The sequence below is a fragment of the Pecten maximus genome, chromosome 16 (genome assembly GCF_902652985.1).
Source record: "Pecten maximus chromosome 16, xPecMax1.1, whole genome shotgun sequence".
Taxonomy (NCBI): domain Eukaryota; kingdom Metazoa; phylum Mollusca; class Bivalvia; order Pectinida; family Pectinidae; genus Pecten; species Pecten maximus.
This window is the reverse complement of record NC_047030.1, coordinates 13,428,496-13,447,625: the sequence shown is the minus strand read 5'-3', so window position 1 is coordinate 13,447,625 and position 19,130 is coordinate 13,428,496.

Genomic DNA, 19,130 nt, shown 5'->3' with positions numbered 1-19,130 from the left:
ATGAACATCTTTGTTTGTCTGCCACGCAGCATCTTGAAAATTGAGCGTTTTAAAATCAATTGCTTTTCGTATCAATTTCAATTGGTCAGCACTTTAGTGCGATAGTATCCTGCTTTTAATGTATAGATAGCTATGCTGCAGCAGGACGGACTGATACAGATTAGTTCATGTCTTCAGTCGGACTCTACAGAACGGATTGTATGAAGACACATAAAAAGGCGCGATATTATATTCATGGTTTGATTAAGTCTCCTTGGCGGTGTCAAGCGGGTTCGATTGAAAATTCTCCGAGGAGACATCTGGGAGGGAGGAATGCGTTGAGGAAATCCATACTATCTCGGGATTTTTGATTGTGAGAGTGTAGCTGTCTCGTGAAACCGCATCAAATCTGCTATACTAATTCCAACTTTTTTTCATTATATAAAATATACCGGGTGCATTGACAATTGATTTATCTAATTGGCTCGTAGTACAGGATTTAATGTGACATATCATCAATTTTATACAATTTAATATATAGAAAGTGCAATGTCGAAGATAATAAACATTTTTTTCTATGTATCTGAACATTTGTGGCATTTTGACGGAGTGTACATTAATAAAATACATTCTATTGACGGACATGGACGTTATGGAGGTTATAACTATTGTAAATGTATGATAGTAACTTACATAGCACTCTGGTTTGGCTATAGTCTACCACAATAATGACAGAGTTACGACAGGTGACGAGCCAGGGGAGTCGTGCCCATTAGATATAGTGGTTTCCTAGACATAACTCGCTATTGTGGAATATCACCACCAGCCATATCTACTCCTACAAATTATTATACACGTTATATAGCAGCTCCAGACTTGTATAGTCATTAATATCGTATTATCTCTCTACAGACATGATTGTATAGAGATTTATCAAATTGTTATAGTTAACTATATCGTGATCAAATGGTACTCCTAATGGTTACTCTCGCATGTATCACATGTAAATGTCATTGTCAAAGATATAGGGATCGTGTTACCCCAAAATATTTAAATGATTTATAGAGATAGGTTTATTCGGAACACATCGTGTTCAATTGAGTACTTATCGTTAATCAGAGCTAAGATATACCATCGGGACACCACACACATTACTATATAGTTCAGAAAGGGAATAAATAAGAATGATTAAGGATATGGTTTTGAATAGGGAGCCAATCATGGTGTCCAATTAAGTTAAATCACACATTAGATATAGGATTGACATAGATGTGAGTCTTCTTGTTGGTTATGTTAACATTTTCATGAAATTGTATAGCGCGTGCGCATAATACATCAAGTCATTGTCAAATTATTGCTTTCAAAGACAGGTAAAAATCACAGGAAACATCAGAAGAAGTAAATTATCAATGTAACATGACAGCTACCAATTTTCCTGGCTCTTTTTCAATTATATCCATACAAATCTATATTTTGCATTTTTTTGCTTTCGTTGTATCGATTTTGAGTTAGAATTACGGTTTCGTTTAAATGTCGCCCTTCCACAATATTTTTTTGCAGAATTTTTTCAAAAACCCTCACAAACAAGGATATACTTAGTTGTGCGATTTTGAGTTAGAATTACGGTTTCGTTTAAATGTCGCCCTTCTACATTTTTTTTTTTTTTTTTGCAGAACTGTTTTTTTAAAGTCTCACAAAAAAGGATATACTTAGTTGTGCGATTTTAGACGTCAAGGTTAAGTCTCAGATCGCAAAGCTGATATCTAACCAACTATGAGCTTAAGGATATCTAAGAACATCTAAAATGGTGATTAATTCATATTACATCCAGACAATTATCGTTTTACGGGAAAACATTTTCAGTTGAAGACAAATTTATAGGAATAATATGAGAATGGATTTTATCGGTTTTTTTATTGAGATCCTCCTTCGCCTCACAGGCATCAACGCTTTAAGCCCTTAGCATTACTGACGAGTCCTAGAATATAAAAAAACACAACGGTACGATGCTGGTTAAATCTTGTTTGGCTCTACACTATCAGCTCTCGGTTTGTATTGTAAGGTTCTAACACCTGTGGTGTTTTTGCCAAAGACTTTAAATTAGCTTACTTACCATATTGATGGCCGGTGTGTTCGAACATGTTTTATTACACATGGCCCTACGTGCGTGTAGACAAGAGGAGTTCTCTGTCAAATAGGCGTTTTTTCCTATGAGACAGAATAGGTTCGAGGTTCGAATTAGGTTAGTTTAGATTGAACTATGTTTCATTATAGTAACTTGGACATGTTCACCTGTCAGGCATTCCATTGATAAGTTAACAATCACAAGCGTCCTGTCATCATTCCATTGATAAGTTAACAATCACAAGCGTCCTGTCATCATTCCATTGATAAGTTAACAATCACAAGCGTCCTGTCATCATTCCATTGATAAGTTAACAATCACAAGCGTCCTGTCATCATTCCATTGATAAGTTAACAATCACAAGCGTCCTGTCATCATTCCATTGATAAGTTAACAATCACAAGCGTCCTGTCATCATTCCATTGATAAGTTAACAATCACAAGCGTCCTGTCATCCACATATCAACGAATACTACATGTACATCAACGACTATCAACTTGAGGTAACAAATCAATAAACATATATCTACTGTCAAAAGTTATAAGGAGTAGGGCGTTAAAATAGTTAGAAAACAATGTAAGATATGTGTGTGTCACATGATCTTGTGTTTGAGTCACGTGATCAGATGTCTAAGTGACATGATCAGATGTTTGAGTCACATTGTCACATTTGTGTGTCATATGATCAGATGTTTGTGTCAAATAATTCATTTTTTTTATTAAATCTCTCACATATATATACATGTATATATATATATTTAAAAAGAATAAAAACACACTGCTGTGTATATATATATATATATCTAACACAAACACCTAAATTGATAATCAATGCATGATTCTGACGATATCATTGAACGCTCACATACTTCACATAGAAGATTTGCATGCTTCCTCTAGAATATGTTTTATCTAAATATATACCAGAATATAAAGGAAATCGGTTACATCTACATTCAATCCTCTCAGAATAATAAAATAACTATAAGCCGCTGGTGATTCTAGGCGGAGGTAATAACAAGATCGTATTAAATCTCAAGTTGCCTATCAAAACTAGTATTGGCCAACGATATTGTAGAACTAGACGTTAACCCTACTAATCCTCGAATGGATGACTTTTGTTGAAGACAGACTCGAATAAAATCATGACGTCATGTCGACAGTCGGTACATTTTTATGTCTTATGAATACTCACATGAGAATTAGACTGCTCTTCGCTGTCTTTGGAACCGAGATCTCACTGAGAATGATCATGGATATTAGACATATTTTATAGTTAAAGCGGTATTTATGTGTGCGTGGATTCACAGAGATGATCACGAAAAATTAGGTCTCGTGTATAGCTATTTAAAGACCCATTATGGAGAGCTTTCAGATCAGCGATACAAATTATTGAAAATGACATATTACAAGTATGCATTGGTATGCTGCATTGTATAATATAACTAACTTGACAACTAAAATGAAAACATATGTTTTACTTAAGCATTATCTGTTTTATTTGACATTTATTTGCTGATAATGCCAACTGGACAAAGACAAATTTGATGAAGCACACTAGCCTTTGTCATGTGGCATTATCTGCCCATACCTACCAACTAAAAGCAGTTCAATGCTTATATTTACTACACGCGATTTAAAAAAAAACAATCACTTAATTAAAGGGATTCAAGTTTCCTCGCCATTCTCGGCTGTGAGCCTGTTAACAGCTCTAACATGTGGTTCCGCGTAAAAAATACTCCCAGACAAGAATATCAATGCAATAGAAATATTTAATGTACATTTTTAAATCAACATTATGAAAATACCAAAATTAACTGTCCATCTAGTTTACTTTAATTATTAATGCGCCGGTTGGCAGTTTATTAGATGTTAATGCTCAACTACTGTTGGTAAGGTTATATAGTGAAAATATCATACGAGTGGTTAATATTATTTTTAAAACGTATTACATTGAAAGTTTAGTCATATAACAACATTGTTCATTTAAGGATATACTTCAAGAAGCACATGTGCAGTACACACATTTACTCTTATGGTATCATACAGACTTACGATTCTTGATGGTCAAAGGCCAATGTGGTCAAGCGCAGTATTAAGGCCACTCCGCTATAAAGACCAATTGTACTCAGATCCACAGGGGGTCTTAATGAAGAGTTTCACTGAATATTCCGAATTCCAACCCTATGTGAAAAATACATGTGTTTGGACGTGAAGACATAAAGCACAATTAGAGACAGTACATAATTACAACGTTTAACTGATAGAAAAAATTCTAGTGTTTCTAGTGCTTTGTCGAAATGATAAATTACAAGTATGCATTTGTAAACGTTACAGTCTTGTAAAGGATAGTCAAAGTCGATCTAGCACATATTTAAGTAAAGAGGGGGAGACAGTCTAACCCTGAACTCAGTTGATTTGGTCAATATTGGATATTACATATTGTCAAAAGAATACCAAGCTTGTGTGTACATTCCGAAACAGTGTTGTTGCTAATTAGAAGCGCCAAGCGATTATAAAAGAAAGAACCCCTTGGGAAATATGTTATTGTGTTTTATAAAGTTAAGCAATCTAGGTCTAGTTTGAGAAATTACATTAAAACATGCAGTGATTTGTAATATAACGGAAGTTGAAAAATGCTCAAATAAACTTTTTTGTGTTTATATTGTTAGCTTCCATTGACAAAGATGACCATCACTGCTGTTTGTAAACGAGATTGCTACAATTTCTTGATGTTTTCATTACGTAAACATTCTAAGTGTAAAATGTATCTTCCTAAAGCAACTATATTTGGTGCATTGTTTTATTTTAACGATGAAATTGTTTTCGTTTTCAAAAGTCAAACTGATCAACGATTGTCTATTAAAACTGTGATGATTCCCATCTGGTCTTTGTGTACTTTACTTCTGGTGGAATGTAATTTGTACCAACACCACTGTACAAATTCCTCGCCTACAGTTACTGTATTTATTTGGTAGGAACATTTCTGATTGGAAACGCCTCTAGGTGTTATCTGTCTTTGGGCGCCTACAGATTTTTCTCCTCTGATTAGATACTCAGGCTATGTTAGACATACTCTCATTGGAGGATGATAAGGTTATAGAAACGGTTCCCGTACAGCTCCCTATGTAATGAATATAATACATTTTATAGTACATATGTCTTCAGAATGCTTTTACTTGAAATTAATCTCGAACAAAAGTTTTCCATCTTGAGCGTGTAATATCAGCGTATCAAACACTTTTAGAGTGTTGGGCGTACATTAATGATAGACTCAAAATTGATCATATCAATCAAAGCGAGATTGTAAAAGCCTACCATTAGAGGCCAGATACAATGACAACAGATGTAATGCGTATCAACATAAAACAATAGCATAGACACAGTGAGAATCACGTGACATAAAAAAAGATCGTTGTATCAATACGTTAGCTCTAAGACGAATTCAGTCTGCCAACAATGGAATGTATATCTGTTATGTACATGGCTAGTTACGCGAAATACTCTGCCACTTTTATACGAGTGCAGGTCACAGATCGATGTATCTATTTCAGTAAGGAAAAGTTCAAAAACACCCTAGGATACGGTTAACACTGTATATTACTGTAATTGCCTGTTCCTTTAGTTATATTTTTAAATTCTTTGAGTGACCATAATACAGGCTAGCTCGCGCTATTAAAATTGTACTATTGTAAAAGTGGAGCATACAAGTCACCTAACTGTCTCTCGCTCCTGTGAATCATGCGTAGAATTACCTTTTAGGGAGCAAGAGTTTTTCGCTAGTTCGAGAGTTCGAGAGTTTATTTATTAGCCACTATAAACTATAGGGCATTGAGATATGTCATTAAGGTGATAGATTGTGTGGGAGACTATAAGATTGCAAGTTTAAAGGGAGCTTATTTATAATACATATTAATAACTGAATAATTCTGTAACAATTAACTGTGTTGAATAAAATATGTTTCATGTATCTCTGTAATGCGATTGAAGTACTAGTCTAAACACTGCAACATAAGTCAATTTTAACGTACACCCACCGTACAAATAGAGGTTTAATCTGGACAATAGGTCAAATACTGGCTAAGTGACAATCTCAAATGAGAGTTAGGGTGGTGACAATGAAGTACAAAGCATATCAACAAGCATTGAGTCTATATGACATCATATCTCACAAAGAAATAGAATACTTCTTAATGTCGACCACACAACTTTTACATAGTGTCCATCAACCTGCATCTCGCAAACCTTGTACAACTACGCCGTCAAGTAACACATATTTTATATCACTGATGGCCATTTTTATCTAGAAAAAGCCACAACATTAGATAATATATAACCGTGGATTAGTTAGAGATTATAACAGTAAACCATGATTACAAAAGCAGATCTAGATTCTTCACTGGTAAGAACTGACATAGAGTCTTTCTCATTGAGATACGCTGTTAGAAAGCTTTTTGGCTCAGGGGATGATCAGTTTTGGAGAACGCTCTAAAGCTATAATTTCGCTGTTTTACATTATAAACATACATAGTTAACTAGCCTGATCAGATTAATCTTTGTGAGTCTTTTCCTGAGCGAGATATTATCGTCTTCATTATTGTATACTTATACAGTATTTTCGTGATGTAGCCTCTTTTTGAACGTTTGTCCATTTGTAGATGGTCATCACTGACCTCACTAATCATTCCCATAGCAACAACCATTGTTCAGTGGTTGACCATAATTCGAGCCATTTTGGGCTATTTCCTGGTAATTCTGACGATGTTTAACTCAACTGGGACTAGCAATGATCTGTTTATCACGGAGAGGCTATGTTTCTAGATTATTGTATTGATGATGGGTTCTCTCACGAAGACAGTATTCTGAAAAAGAAAATGATGCAGATGGATGCTTGGTAATTGCTATCTTGCTCAATCTTGTTGGTCGGGAGGAAACCGGCGTACCCGAAAATCCAACATGGTCAAACCGCTGATAACCCATAACGTTTCACGCAGTTAAATGGAATGAATTAGTGTGAAATCACATTCTCTCGTGGTTAGCCTGCTCGGTGGCGTTGCGCAGATTAAAATCAGTTCAGGCAGGGATCGGGCGGGGGCAGGTGTTTGAAAACTCATTATTGTATGAATTGATGGAGGTATGCGTAGACATTTAATGATTTCTTACTTTTGTGTGTGTGTGTGTGTGTGTTTATTGAACAGGTTGGTGTATTTAAAAGACTTTATTTTCTGTTGTTTTGTATTTCAATAATGAACATTTGCGTGATAAAGTTATCATCGGTTCGTTGTGGAACAGCATGTCTGGGTTTGTTGTTCAGTGCCACCTGGACGGTGGCTTATGGGAGATATCTTTTCACGTGCGATCGGGGACATCCTCAATGAACGACGGGTTCGATAACGCTGTTTTCCATACTGAAAAGTACAGATTGTGTATCGACTAGCTAGTACCAAACTACTAAGTACAGTGGATGGAATGAAGCCAATACAGATATCAGAGTGATTTATTCATGTTACTTATCTCAGAAGGTGCTTGTTTATTGTCATATATAACCTATCAGTCGAAGTTATACTGAGATGCTCGTCATTACTCGCGTGTTTAGTTTTTTTCCAAAACACGAAACGGAAATATACATGTATGCTGTGACGCCATGTAGTGTGATGCATCTTCAGCTTGAGAAATCAAAACGAAAGTATTTTCAGGAAGTGGTCAAGTCTATCATATCGAAATGTATGTAATGAAAACAAAAAGAACAAAGCTGACTGTGTGTGTAAGTACAGTCGATTTAGTTCCACGTAATCAGCAGGTTTTGTTTGGTTTGGTTTGGTGTGCTTGTTAAACGTTCTATCAACAGCTAAGTCATTTCAGGACGGTTTTCCCCATGTGAGAGATGCGTGCGTGTAGTGAGTGTGTATGTTTTGGGAGGCTGCGGTATGTTCGTGTCTTGCCGACATTATAGTGCCACCTCACTGAATCGTACTTCCAGACAACCAGCAGGATACCCCACCTCGTCACATTATACTAACAACAGGCGAACGGAACCTGTATTAGCCTATATAGCTTAAATAGATGTTTTACATAACATATAGTCCTTCCCGTTTTCATTTTTCATTATAGTAAATAGAGAGAGAAAAAAATGGGCGTTTCAATGACTTTAGATTACTAACTTATGGAGGATTCATAAGCTCTATTTCAATTACAGAAAATAAACGTCAACCTAACCAAACAGAGCTACACTCATAAATAAGCCTATCTGCTGTAGCAGTGCTCGCAACAGACAAAGCATTAGTAGACATTAAGCTAGATAGCAGTGCTATTTGATAGGGATATTAAAACACAAAAATCAATAGAAAATGAATATTCCCTCATAGATTTCCAGGTGACACATCGCTGATGTGGACTTGATTTAACTGAAGGGCGATATATCTATTCCTCGAAAATGTCGACATTGTATAGCCCCTGATGTTCAGGTGACACATCGAGGATGTGGACTGGATCTGACTGGGGGCGATCTGTCCTATTCCTAGAAAGTGTCGACATAGTTAGCCCCTGATGTGACTGGATCTGACTGGGGGGCGATCTGTCCTATTCCTAGAAAATGTCGACATTGTTAGCCCCTGACGTGACACATCGCGGATGTGACTGAATCTAGCTGACGGGCGATATGTCCTATTCCTAGAAAATGTCGACATTGTATAGCCCTGATGATTAGGGGGATGGCTTTAGACAGCCACAGAGGAAAGCATTTCAGGACATTAGTGTCGGTTTGACTAAGTACTCCTTCGAATAATAAAATGTTCTAAATGCCGTTCACCTAAATAACATTATCACATTATTACAAACGAAACCAATGTACCCTTCATTTACACAAACGCATATTCATTGTCATTTAGTTAACCTAAAACAAGTGTACCATATATCTGAACTAAAACAATATACCACAGAAAATATACATTAATGATAAAATCTGAAAGAATTTGCCATTACTACGAGTATTCACTTGACATACACAATATACCCTTCATATTACAAATATACAATCGATCAACTTAGAAACTATATACCATTGCTATGAGGGGGCCGCGGTGGCCGAGTGGTTAAGGTGTCCCGACACTTTAACACTAGCCCTCCACCTCTGGGTTGCAAGTTCGAAACCTACGTGGGGCAGTTGCCAGGTACTGACTTAGGCCGGTGGTTTTTCTCCTGGTACTCCGGCTTTCCTCCACCTCCAAAACCTGGCACGTCCTTAAATGACCCTGACTGTTAATAGGACGTTAAACAAAAAAGAAACCAAACCACCCATTGCTATGAACTACACAATACATGTATACTACAAATATAAACAATATACCCTGGTAATACTTGACACCCACACACCCTTGTGCTCCGATTCGGATATACTGCTTGCTTCCTAAAGGTTGCAAAAGAAAGTTGACAACCGAAAACAATGCATCATTGTTATGATTATACACGGTTTATCAAAACTTTAACGATAAACCATTGATATAAACAAAAACCATTAACATCAACTAAAACATTATTCCGTTGATGTTAACTAAAAACAAACATGTCGTGACGTCAATGGGGTATAACAAAACAGTTATCGACTGGGTTTTTGGCAACAAATGATTTGTTGGACCCTCCCACAAACTGTTGTCCTCGGCCTTCGGCCTTCAACAAATCATCTGTTGCCCGAAAACCCCAGTCAACAACTGTACACTTTTGATGTAAACTAAACAATATACGGTTGATGTAAATAAAAACGATCAATTAAAACAAAAACCTTTCATATAAATTAAAAGACCAATATAGCGTTAATGGACATTAAAATAATATACCTTTGACGTGAATAAAAACAAAAACCGTTTATGGAAATTAAAACAATATACTTTGGATGTTATTAAAAACCAATATACATTTGATGTGAATAAAATCAGTATTCTGTTTATTGAAATTAAAACAATATACTTTGGCGGTAGAAAAACCAATATACTATCTATTGAAATTAAAACAATATACCTTAGCGATAAATAAAACAATATACTGTTTATGGAAATTAAAACAGTGCTTTATTGATAAAATCTTAAACAAACTTCTGTTGATAAAGTTGATGTTAAACAAAACGATGTCGCTGATGGAAATTAAAATGAATTACCATTGATATAAATTAAAATAACATACCTTTGACGTAAATTAAAACATCGTACTAATAGTAAAATAAACGATAGGAGTAAAATAGACACTAGATATTGTCCCGATCACATTGTTAAGTTTATCTTACTATCAATCACTTAAGGGCAAAGAAACAAAAACATCCCCACATATCATACATCAGGTTTACAGCTCTCCCCCATAGGACATTACATGCTACAGTATACCAGCATCCGTTACAATTAGGTGAATAATGAATCTGTAGGGTGATGAAAGTACAGAGGTACCAGCCATGGAAAAACATTAGGAAAAAATCAATTATCAAAGTACACTGTATTTAAAAAGTGATCATGTGACAGAAGATAAGTACATTACGTACGTAGAATGAAAATAACAACGAAAAGAACATATCAAAGCATGTATATTGGAAAGAAAACCTATGTTAATAAAAGATTTGATGGTTTACTTTGTGTAAAAACATTGTATTATTGGTGAGCAGTTTAGGTGGTAAATTTCATGAACATTACAACCAGCCCCTAAATAGAGTGAAAAGCCAAAATAATGAATCTCCATTAACTTTAATCATTATGTTCTGTTACGATTAAGACCAGTTAGCTTTGTCTATGATATGGGATACTGTGGTTTATTTTGTTTAACATCCTATTAACAGCGAGCCTCATGTAAGAACGTGCCAGGTTTTGGAGGTGGAGAAAAGCCGTAGTACCCGGAGAAAAACTACCGGCGTACGGTCAGTACCTGGCAACTGCCCCATGTGGGTTTCGAACTCGCGGCCAAGAGTTAGAGGGCTAGTGATAAAGTGTCGGGACACCTTAACCACTCATAATAATACATACAGATATCTAGATAATAATACTTACGGATATATTGACAATAATTCATAAAGTACATGTATAATGTTATTTATATTAAATATTGTAATAATCTCTAATTTCACAAGACATATATTTTCACCATTTTTGCAGAGGAATCATTGTAAATTGAAATATCTAAAGATGATTTGTTCCGACGTGAGTATTTCAGGAGCAACAACTACTACTGAATTAACTGGAATATATTATATATGGAAATACGAATTCGCAAAATAATGAGTATGTACCTAACAAAAGACCAGATTTATAACTTACATACTAAGGATACGCTATTCGTGCGCAGACAGTTATACGGATTTACCCTCTAAGATATTTTAATTACACATTGCTCTTTTCTAGCATAGCAAAAATTCTATGTGGTTTAAGTTACCGTAAATGGAACAAAACAATGATCGATGGATTTATAATATTCTTCAAATAAGGCGCCATCCAACTTCTGATTGTTCTCCACACTCTATCATCATCATAAGATTCCATCGTCATAAAATTGGGGGATTGCTGTTATTACCTTTTTTTTTCCTTTTTTTCTTTTTTTAATTTTGTTTTTATGATCTTGAAAAAACGGATCATATTGTCAGATTTCATGTCCATGTAAACAGCAACAGGACTGATAATAAACTATATTGTCCATGCATATAGATTTTCAACTATTGACGTCTCCCATGCACCATGAGCTTCCTAACGACTGCAGGGAATATAAAGAGGAACTGTTATCATGAACATTCGGATAAACCATTCTGAGAAGCAAATTTTGAATTGAATTAAATTTTTAAATAAAAAAGACAGTATAATATATACTTACTGTTCCCTGAATGTCCATGGACTCGCAAATCGATTGCGACGAACGGGATATATACAAACCTGACAACCAGATCACCCGTTTTGCAGCATTTAAAAATGTTTCGGTGGAAAAAGAAGCTAGTTCGCATTTCTAATGATGTTGTAGTTCGCATTGGCAGTACAGTTGTCATTAAAGTATTCAGTGTCGTATATCGCTATGTCAACGTTATATATCGCGTTGTCAATGCTGTTGTATATCGCGTTAACGTTGTCAGTGTTGTTGTATATCGCTATGTCAGTGTTGTTGTATATCGCGTTGTCAATGTTGTTGTATATCGCGTTGTCAATGTTGTTGTATATCGCGTTGTCTGTGTTGTTGTATATCGCGTTGTCAGTGTTGTTGTATATCGCGTTGTCAATGTTGTTGTATATCGCGTTGTCTGTGTTGTTGTATATCGCGTTGTCAATGTTGTTGTATATCGCGTTGTCAATGTTGTTGTATATCGCGTTGTCTGTGTTGTTGTATATCGCGTTGTCAATGTTGTTGTATATCGCGTTGTCAGTGTTGTTGTATATCGCGTTGTCAGTGTTGTTGTATATCGCGTTGTCAGTGTTGTTGTATATCGCGTTGTCAGTGTTGTTGTATATCGCGTTGTCAGTGTTGTTGTATATCGCGTTGTCAATGTTGTTGTATATCGCGTTGTCAGTGGTGTTGTATATCGCGTTGTCAATGTTGTTGTATATCGCGTTGTCAATGTTGTTGTATATCGCGTTGTCAATGTTGTTGTATATCGCGTTGTCAATGTTGTTGTATATCGCGTTGTCAATGTTGTTGTATATCGCGTTGTCAATGTTGTATATCGCGTTGTCAATGTTGTTGTATATCGCGTTGTCAGTGTTGTTGTATATCGCGTTGTCAGTGTTGTTGTATATCGCGTTGTCAGTGTTGTTGTATATCGCGTTGTCAATGTTGTATATCGCGTTGTCAGTGTTGTTGTATATCGCGTTGTCAATGTTGTTGTATATCGCGTTGTCAGTGGTGTTGTATATCGCGTTGTCAGTGTTGTTGTATATCGCGTTGTCAATGTTGTTGTATATTGCGTTGTCAGTGGTGTTGTATATCGCGTTGTCAATATTGTTGTATATCGCGTTGTCAATGTTGTTGTATATCGCGTTGTCAGTGTTGTTGTATATCGCGTTGTCAGTGTTGTTGTATATCGCGTTGTCAGTGTTGTTGTATATCGCGTTGTCAGTGTTGTTGTATATCACGTTGTCAGTGTTGTTGTATATCGCGTTGTCAGTGTTGTTGTATATCGCGTTGTCAGTGTTGTTGTATATCGCGTTGTCTGTGTTGTTGTATATCGCGTTGTCAATGTTGTTGTATATCGCGTTGTCAGTGTTGTTGTATATCGCGTTGTCAATGTTGTTGTATATCGCGTTGTCAGTGTTGTTGTATATCGCGTTGTCAATGTTGTTGTATATCGCGTTGTCAATGTTGTTGTATATCGCGTTGTCAGTGTTGTTGTATATCGCGTTGTCAATATTGTTGTATATCGCGTTGTCAATGTTGTTGTATATCGCGTTGTCAATATTGTTGTATATCGCGTTGTCTGTGTTGTTGTATATCGCGTTGTCAGTGTTGTTGTATATCGCGTTGTCAGTGTTGTTGTATATCGCGTTGTCAATGTTGTTGTATATCGCGTTGTCAATGTTGTTGTATATCGCGTTGTCAGTGTTGTTGTATATCGCGTTGTCAGTGTTGTTGTATATCGCGTTGTCTGTGTTGTTGTATATGGCGTTGTCAATGTTGTTGTATATCGCGTTGTCTGTGTTGTTGTATATGGCGTTGTCAATGTTGTTGTATATCGCGTTGTCAATGTTGTTGTATATCGCTATGTCAGTGTTGTTGTATATGGCGTTGTCAATGTTGTTGTATATCGCGTTGTCAATGTTGTTGTATATCGCGTTGTCTGTGTTGTTGTATATGGCGTTGTCAATGTTGTTGTATATCGCGTTGTCAATGTTGTTGTATATCGCGTTGTCAATGTTGTTGTATATCGCGTTGTCTGTGTTGTTGTATATCGCGTTGTCAGTGTTGTTGTATATCGCTATGTCAGTGTTGTTGTATATCGCGTTGTCTGTGTTGTTGTATATTGCGTTGCCAATGGTATTGTGTATCGTTCTATATTGCGTTGTAAATACTGTTGTATTTTGCGCTTACAAAACCGGTTCAAAATTGCTTCGGCAATACCATTATAATCCACGCTGTTTATGGTATTGTTTGTCACTATGTCAAAGATTTTGTACTACCTGTTTGAGATGCTGTTGTATTTCACATTCAATTATTTGACCGCGTTGGACAATCACTGTGTTACGTCGCGTTGGACTATCACTGTTCTACGTCAAGTTGTTCTACCACTGTCTAACCAAGCGTTGGAAAATCGCCGTTTTACGTGGCTTAAGGCTACCACTGTCTTACCAAGCGTTGATCTACCACTGGTTTACGAAGTGTTGGTCTATCACTGGTTTACGTCACGTTGGACTATCACTGGTTTACGTCACGTTGGACTATCACTGGTTTGCGTCGCGTTGGACTATCACTGGTTTACGTCGCGTTGGACTATCACTGGTTAACGTCGCGTTGTACTATCACTGGTTTACGTCGCGTTGGACTATCACTGGTTTACGTCACGTTGATCTACCACTGGTTTACGTCGCGTTGGACTATCACTGGTTTACGTCGCGTTGGACTATCACTGGTTTACGTCGCGTTGATCTACCACTGGTTTACGTCGCGTTAATCTATCACTGGTTTACGTCGCGTTGATCTACCACTGGTTTACGTCGCGTTGGGCTATCACCGGTTTACGTCGCGTTGGACTATCACTGGTTTACGTCACGTTGGGCTATCACCGGTTTACGTCGCGTTGATCTACCACTGGTTTACGTCGCGTTGGACTATAACTGGTTTACGTCGCGTTGGACTATAACTGGTTTACGTCGCGTTGATCTATCACTGGTTTACGTCGCGTTGGACTACCACTGGTTTACGTCGCGTTGATCTACCACTGGTTTACGTCGCGTTGATCTATCACTGGTTTACGTCGCGTTGGACTATCACTGGTTTACGTCACGTTGGACTATCACTGGTTTACGTCGCGTTGTATCTATCACTGGTTTACGTCACGTTGGACTATCACTGGTTTACGTCGCGTTGGACTATCACTGGTTTACGTCACGTTGGACTATCACTGGTTTACGTCGCGTTCGGACTATCACTGGTTTACGTCGCGTTGGACTATCACTGGTTTACGTCGCGTTGGACTATCACTGGTTTACGTCGCGTTGATCTATCACTGGTTTACGTCGCGTTGGACTATCACTGGTTTACGTCACGTTGGACTATCACTGGTTTACGTCGCGTTGTACTATCACTGGTTTACGTCACGTTGGACTACCACTGGTTTACGTCGGGTTGGACTATCACTGGTTTACGTCACGTTGGACTATCACTGGTTTACGTCGCGTTCGGCTATCACTGGTTTACGTCGCGTTGGACTATCACTGGTTTACGTCGGGTTGGACTATCACTGGTTTACGTCGCGTTGGGCTATCACTGGTTTACGTCGCGTTGGACTATCACTGGTTTACGTCGCGTTGTACTATCACTGGTTTACGTCGCGTTGTACTATCACTGGTTTACGTCGCGTTGATCTACCACTGGTTTACGTCGCGTTGATCTACCACTGGTTTACGTCACGTTGGGCTATCACTGGTTGACGTCACGTTGGACTACCACTGGTTTACGTCACGTTGGACTATCACTGGTTTACGTCACGTTGGACTATCACTGGTTTACGTCACGTTGGACTACCACTAGTTTACGTCGCGTTGGACTATCACTGGTTTAGGTTGCGTTGGACTATCACTGGTTTACGTCGTGTTGGACTATCACTGGTTTACGTCGCGTTGGACTACCACTGGTTTACGTCACGTTGGACTATCACTGGTTTACGTCACGTTGGACTATCACTAGTTTACGTCGCGTTGGACTATCACTGGTTTAGGTTGCGTTGGACTATCACTGGTTTACGTCGTGTTGGACTATCACTGGTTTACGTCGCGTTGGACTATCACTGCCTTAGGTCGCGTTGGACCACCACTGCCTTAGGTCGCGTTGGTCGATCACTGTTATAACGTGGCGTTGGTCGATGGTCTTTATAACGTGGCGTTGGTCTGTCGCTGGTGTTTTGTACGTTGCGTTGTCAATGGTGTTGTAATTCATTTTGGTAAAAAATATAGGCACGCATAATAGTGTTAATGTATCACCTTAAACTAATTAAACTGTATCTCTCAACGTTATATATACCATAACTATCACTGCTTGATAGAAATATACCATTATGAATTCGTGTTTATTTCAAACAACCAGTCATATTCAACATAGCATTGTCAGGCTTCAGTATTCTGTTGTCAGTCTATTTTACATCCGACAATCTACACCATTTCATTATCAGGCGTTGTATGACTGTATGCATTCCCTTGACAATCGATCATTCTCTAAATACACATTAAATAGTTTGCATGGCTTTCTACATGCCGATGTTACGTATAAATTCAATATATAATCGTTCAGCTTCAGTATGAATCTCTTTATACCTTGACAAATGACGGTATTAACAAAACACAGTCAAACCTCGTTATCTCAAATTCAGTGTGAGTCATAACAAACTTCGAGATATCGCGAGTGTCCGATGTTATTTTAGATATAATCTTCAAGACAGGAAATTAATTTTTACTCCGACTTAGGCATATATGTCGAGTGTTCGAGATATCGTAGTCGGACAGTGTATATTTATCATAGTACTCCGCACATCGACTTGATAATCGAGCCTGCTCGACGTTCTATTGCTTTGTTTAGTATCAGTCTGTATACCCATTACCGGAATGTTATGTGTTGATGTAGTATGATGACTGTGGCCATCTCCTTGACAACCGAACATATACCCATCATAAATACCAATCAAACAGCAGGCATTCCCGCGGACATTAACATTTGAGTACACCGGTTTGTATCGACTGATATCGAAATGTGGTGATCATTGATTGTCTCTAATCCTTGTAGTGGTATGTTTGGAACATTGGCTATGTATAACGTGTAAGACATTTCTTTCATATTTGATTTAAATACCTGTTCATATTGAAAAGTTTAATTTCTGTGTACAATGAAGAATATGTCTTTTTTCTGACTAGTATACCTTTAATCCCTTGTACATGATATTACTACATCGTGGGTCATGTGACTGAACTCAAGGATACACAGCTATCTTGAAATGTGCTGATTATTAAAATCAATTTGATGAGCCAATATTTTTTAACTTTGATTAATGATTTTCCTTTGGTTGCATCGTCACCGGATATTGGCACATTTCATTTGTGACAACTAATGAATTCGTGTCTCATAGATACTTGTATAAAACATACCAAATCCAACATTCAGGCTTATTTGTATCTTAATTTGCAAAATGGTATCTAATCGTTACATTTCCTATATTGTTACACTATGTATTTAATTATTTACCCCCGTTTTATTGTCGTAACGCACGTGGATATGTATTATTAATCACGGTATTTCGTGACAATCATTAATCTTTTCAGTTTCATTTTTCAGAATCCCTCCAACCTTGCGATTCACCACGTGAGCACTTACGGAAAAACTCGACAAGAGCAGACTTAGAACAGGGTAAGCTTCCATAACACTGCCGGCACGCGTCACCATGGTGATAGATGGTGAGGAGGCCTACGACACTCACTGTTTAATGTAACATTGACGTTCTATACGGAGGTCAAAACAGTAGGGTTCAGTGGAGACTACTTAAATTATACAAAGTATGCTACACATATTTACATCAAACAGAGTGTGACCAAATATGGATATAACCTGTTTCAGCGATGTGTTTTACTTTTACAACCTTATAAATCTGCATTCAATTTAATGCCAATATAGAATTGTTCTCCGGCATGCAGTCTTATTTGGAGGTTCATAATTGAAACGTCTACTGTGTATGCTTCGTTTTTCATCATCTATAATGAAAGTTGGCTGTCTGTCAGTCACTGACAGAAGCTTTATAAAAACTTCAATTGCGTACATACGGACAACCGTATCTTCGGATCTTAATGGAAATGACATGTTGTCTGTTTGTTTTCTAATGAAACCATGTCGACATGGTTTTCAAAGATAACTGCTGTTTAGAAATGATGAAACAAAGAAACTGCACTCATTTGCGTTTGTGAAATATAATTACGACATTGCCAAACTTAATTTAACTTGGAAACATATAAAAATTACTCTACACCATTAGAAGTGTTTCTGAATCACAACTAACAGAAACGATTGATTTCAAGCTTAACAAAGTACACACAAACTAGATTTGAATCGTTGTAGTGGATTCGTCTTCCCGGAATCAGGACCGGCAGACTGAACATCAGATAATTGAACTCAACAAGTTTTGGTTTTGTAAATATTTTCAACGCAATGACGATTGTGAGGCCTTTACAACAATGACAGGGGTGTCTATGTCAACATGCCAGTCTTTCTTGTGGATGAAACAGAGACTTGACTTCATGACGATGTTCGCCTTCACTATTGGAAGGGAAATTGAGTCTGTTGTATCTAATTAACCACATCGCTATTTTCATACCAAACTTAGTTGTGACGTCAGTTGTTCCTCATACAAGTAAAACATTCTGATACAGGTGACATGTTGTGCTAATGACAAAGTGTAGACAGCCCTATTACGTAAATGTAGATACATTGACATCAAGCAACACCAGTTCTTTTTTCTAGTTCTATGGATTTATCCGAACATGTGACCATTAGAACCTGGCTGACTGATTGACAGGGAGCTGTATAAACAATTAACTGGCAATACTCCCCCGTGGTATGTATGCTGACATACACGCGCACTGCTTCACATTGTGCCGTTGATGTTTATCTGTATTTCAATTAATGAAACGTGAATTACTGACAATGACATTAAAACGCTGACGTGGAAGCTGTGTTATCGAATAGGCATCCTCCAGTGGATCGGTCATTGAAGAATGACTTCCCCGCTAGTCCCGTGTTTGATTAACCTTGACGGAATAGCTTTTGTCTCACGCGCCAAGAGGTGACCTTCCGGATTTGCCAGTAAAGGCTATCTATTGAATTG